The 5204-nt window shown below is 29.9% G+C and overlaps 1 pseudogene; it reads right to left on the reverse strand.

Moving 5' to 3' along the window:
- Nucleotides 1-275: 275 nt before the first annotated feature.
- On the reverse strand, nt 276-3510 carry LOC139786760 (venom acid phosphatase Acph-1-like; annotated as a pseudogene).
- Between the last annotated feature and the right edge of the window lie 1694 nt (nt 3511-5204).

Consider the following 5204-nt stretch of genomic DNA (forward strand, 5'->3'; position numbering starts at 1 on the left):
TTTAATGAGCTTCGGGGTCACGTAAATGTGTCAGTATGTAATATTTATGACAATTGAATAAATAAACTTGAGAGAAATGATTTGTTGGACAACAATTTTATCATGATATTCATGGCAGGATATAAACGTTGAAAATTTTTCTAGACATTTATTATAGTCAATTGAGAATATACACGCGCGTTATCGTTGAATAATATATAGCTCTTTTCGAGATTGCTGATTTCTTAATTAAATTCTAATTCTGTAGGACATTCTGCAAGGGGAATATTCATGCCGACTTAACTCGGAATCTTCTTGTTACAAGTCATCTCCTCGTCGGACGGTATCAAGTCTTCAATCAGATCCAGATACTTATCGAAGGGACACAGTATATCGCAGCCTGGAATTTTAAGATCCTCGATAGTGGGCGGAATGCCTCGATAATGCACGAGCTGAAAAAACCCATTATATGATATATATAATAAAAATAATTAAATCTGTATTATCTCTTCTTTCATTATGGTTAATGTAACAATTATATTTGTATAAGATGCTTACCTTCACATAATACTCTTGCCCAATCTGTCGCAATTCCAGAATAACTGCGCTAGAATATTCGGGATATGCGGTTTGTACACATTGAACGCTTGCAACATATTGACAACATTTAAATCGTGACCACTGTATAAATAAATCTTCGTATTCGGCGCAGCAGTTGGATTTTGTACAGCTATCATATTATCCGTCATAGTACGGATCATTGGACCTGAAACAGTGCAAAAGTTTGTCATAACATATGACATTATAATAATTAATTCTATTTAATGAAATTCTATATGAAAGTGTGATATAATTGTTAAGAATCTATTACATTTATAATAGACTGAAGTTTTATAACAAATTTAAACTAAAAATTCATTGGATGTACTTTCTTCTTTCTAAATCAAAATTATGTATAAAATTTGCATAATTTTAATTTCTTTTTAGATTTTTTGACGATATATCTCCAATATGTTAATGCATTTCATATGACTGTTAATATATATTTATATATGTTTTTAGTAATTGTTAATGTATATATTATTAAACAATGAAATTTTGTCAGACTTGTTTTTGCCAAGATAAAACATAACTTACCAGCATTTAGTCTTCTTGATAAAGGAGTGAAATTAGTACTATATAAGAAGGCTACTGCTCCTCCAACAATGCTCCATAAGGAAAATAATCGTATGCCCATTTGGGAAGAAGCAATCCCAAGGAAGACTCAGCTGCGAAAGTGCTATAAAGAAGATAAAGCTCTTTTAATGTCTCTCTTTTCTTTCCGGTTAATTTTGTCAAGCTGTCCATAGAGTCCTGGAATGGGTAGTCAGTAATTGTCCTTCGGTCGAATTTAATTTCGAGAATATTCCGTTCAGGGACCTGAAGATTTTAAATGTAATCAAATTATCTTATTTATATTAATTTTTGATATGTAGAATACTAAGAAATTGATATAGAAATATATCTTTTGTTTTAAATTAAACATCCTTATTAATTTCAAATATAATTAAAGGTAACACAAGACATTGATGTCAGTTAAAGATTATTTCTCGTTTTTCTTTTCTTATTTTATTTGCTTTTCGATATACTTACTGCGGACACCCTATGGCTAGGAAAATACTGTCTTCCACACGTGGTGTGTATGATGTCGGGATCGGCCTGCCAATTTAAAACAGGATTCCATCGTTGTACACTTGTCGGTGGGGAATAAGCTAGCGAGAACAAGTTGCAGAGACATTTTTGTTCTCTCAAAATCCGAGCTACGAGCTACGACTAGTTTTGGTGTGTATAAATTGTCAAGAAAAGTCATTGTATTAGACGCAAAAATTGCCCCAGTCTATATTCACGTTTCTTGCCTTTCTGTGAATAGTCATAAAAATTCGATCAATTATAGTTGTCAATAATATCCAACCGATTTTAAAAATAGAAAAGAAATTGATAACAATATAATTAATAAAATGAAAAAAAACTTATGTATTATATAAAATCTCATCTCGAAGAATTAAGAAATAATTTACAAGCGTCCACATAAATTTACGGATCTTAATCTCACTTGAAGTTTTTTAACTCATGTATAGATGATGACCCGAATGATATGTCGTACTTACTAAGGTCAATTGTCCGAAGCCTGTTGGATAGAAGGTATAATTTAAATACGGATCATTTGGATACATTTCGTATTCGTTGACATTAGGTGTTCGATCGCCATGTCTGAATACCTATAGAGAGGAAGGTGAATAAAAATAATAATTAAAGCAATTACGGATTATTATCTGCGAATAATAATATCTGGAATGTAATAAAACTAAATTAAAGAGAGAGAGAGAGAGAGAGAGAGAGAGAGAGAGAGAGAGAGAGAGAGAGAGAGAGAGATAGAGAGAGAGAGAGAGAAAGAGATTGCGTGTAATTGCGCGCGCGCGTGTGTGTTTGTGTGCTGCATATGTTTAATTATCAAAAATATTATCTAAGTGCACTTACCACATTGACTAATTTAAGCTCAGAAGGCACAGCTTCGATCAAAATTATGTTTAAACTAATAATAGCAATTGATAAATAATTATCAAAAATGTTACACGAGACCATTTCGTTGGTACCTAATCTGAAAATATAACGTCATTAAGCTGACAGAGCTATATAGATTTGTTAATACCTATTTTAAATTAATATTAATTATTAAGACATTTTCAAGAATTAGAAATTTGATAATTTTTATATTCATCTAGGTATGTAAACAACAATTTGAAATGGAGATATCTTATTCTTATATCATTTTTAATTGTTAGCACAAAGAACACAACACTTTTATGATTAAAGCTGCAATATCGCAAATCCTAGCTAAGTCCTAGTTTAAAACTTGGTATTCTATTATGTGAATAATAAAATAATAAATTTTTAATAATTCGAAAATTATAGAAATTGACGCATATATGTATATATTTGACATATAAGTAGACTGTATTATGTGCGATATGTTGCACACATCCATAACAAGACTGTGGTGCGCACACAGGTTGTACACAAGCACATGGGACCTACGCTGTTGCCTTTTGTAAGTTACGTTAATATATGTGTACAAATAGCTAGCTAATTAGAATTTTAAAAAAATTAGATAACACTCGATGCTACTTTGTATACAAAACTATTTCATTCAATATGCTGAATAAATAAATTTAATATTACATGTTGTATAAAACTAGCAAACCCCACAAGCGAACATGACAAAGCAAATAATATTTAGTAAGAAGTAAATAAAAGAAGTAGATTGCGCGAAAGTAAATAAAACAAAAGAGAAAATTAAATTAAAACTCATAATTTCATAGGAGTGCCAAGTGAAATAATAAATTCAACGTCAAATTAAATAAAAATTGCAAGAAAAACAATATATCTCGTTCGAAAACGTGTAAAATAGCTTTCTTGTATTCTCACCTTTTTGCGAATGGAAAGTCCTCTATCAACAAATGGACATGGATAAGTCTTTGATAAGGACATCCCTAATTAAATTTGGATTTTTTACTAAAAGAAGCGGTTGTCCTTCTTGTCGAATATCCCAATTAACAGTTCGTCTTTGTCGTCATCGTATATTTCTGTCAAGTTATCACCCGCGGATATCTTTTTTCAACGTAATATTTTAACATTATCGAATCTTGGTATTAGTCACAGGTCGCAAACACCGCGTATCTCTTAAAAGTCAACGGTTGACGTGAGAAAATAATAAACAGCGAGAATTACGACACATTTCGTGATACTGCACAGTATTTGGTAAGTCCCATTTTTTGCGAACGTCAATTGATTATCACGAATAATCTTTATTGAAAGATAAAGAAAACAATGTTCTGTTATATAAATCTATTTAAGAAATTGTAAAATATATTTGATAAAATTGATAAATTTGATAAAATTGAAAGAAAACGTGTATCTTTGACGAAACATGAAATTAACTTTTACTTATTTTACGTCAATTTTTTCTATGGCTATATATATATTTTGATAATAGCTGCCGTTTGGACATAATATAACTTTTAATTACATATAAATTCAATTGGCATTTTTTAATACTAGATATCACAATCACAGACGTGCGCTACGCGCGTGCTATTTGGTTAAAGCCAAATGTATAATATTAAAATATTATACAGTTACTATTACACTATTAATCTCTTAAATTTTTCCTTTATACATATATATATTGTATATATAAATTAAAATTTTAAATTTTAAATTTAAAACTTAAAACCTTTAAATATCCTTTGATATATGTGCAGACCTGTTTTTATCTGATTAAATATCTGATAGAAACAGATCAACCCATAGAGGCCCACCACCACCCCCGCCGATTCCGATCGGCGGTCCTCTTATTTACAATACTTTTTTTTACATTTTTATCATTTATTTGATTTCTCTTATCAATATATACAATATATATATATATACATTTACTTTACAATATATACAACATTATAAAAGAATTACATTATAAATGATTTACATTATAAAATTGAAAATATAATATACAATATTTCCTTTTGATATATAATTACATATGCAACATTCGGTATGCGTACAATAACACGAAATTTTCACAATGTAAAACATGTGATTATTATGTAACGTTTCTTATTATTAATTATTGAAAAATAATTTCTAAGTTTATTTTACTTTATTTTTAATTTACGTGAGCAACTACGATTAAAAAGATCGTTAATAAATTTATCACTAATGTTTCCCAATCAAGGAGACTGTTAGGTAATTATTGGCATACTATACTATATTTTGCGAGACTCAAAGAAAATAACCAGTACGCGAAAAAATAGAGACAATTTCGGTATAATGATCAAATTGAAAAATACACGACGAAACGATCGATTCCGCGAGTCAATTCTGATATATGTAATTTTTATCCTACCTGTTACAACGCGCGCGCGAGTCATTTATAATTATTATTTCTCTACGCAATAATAAATGTCATTTGACAAATATTTAACATTTCGCAATATCACGCTTCTACGATTTCAATTATATAATTGAATAAACTGAACGCAATGTAATTAATCGCACCTGAATCTAATTTCCGTTTTACTTTCATAGGAACTAAATTTTACAAGCTTTAAAAAATCACGAGCGAAAACCGCGTTATCGCCGCGTTCAGTAGAGGATAACGCGACTGGCTCAATGATTTGACTAGATCA

The sequence above is a fragment of the Temnothorax nylanderi genome, unplaced genomic scaffold (genome assembly GCF_030848795.1).
Source record: "Temnothorax nylanderi isolate EJ_2023f unplaced genomic scaffold, tnyl_v1.0 TNYL_tig1141_pilon, whole genome shotgun sequence".
NCBI lineage: Eukaryota > Metazoa > Arthropoda > Insecta > Hymenoptera > Formicidae > Temnothorax > Temnothorax nylanderi.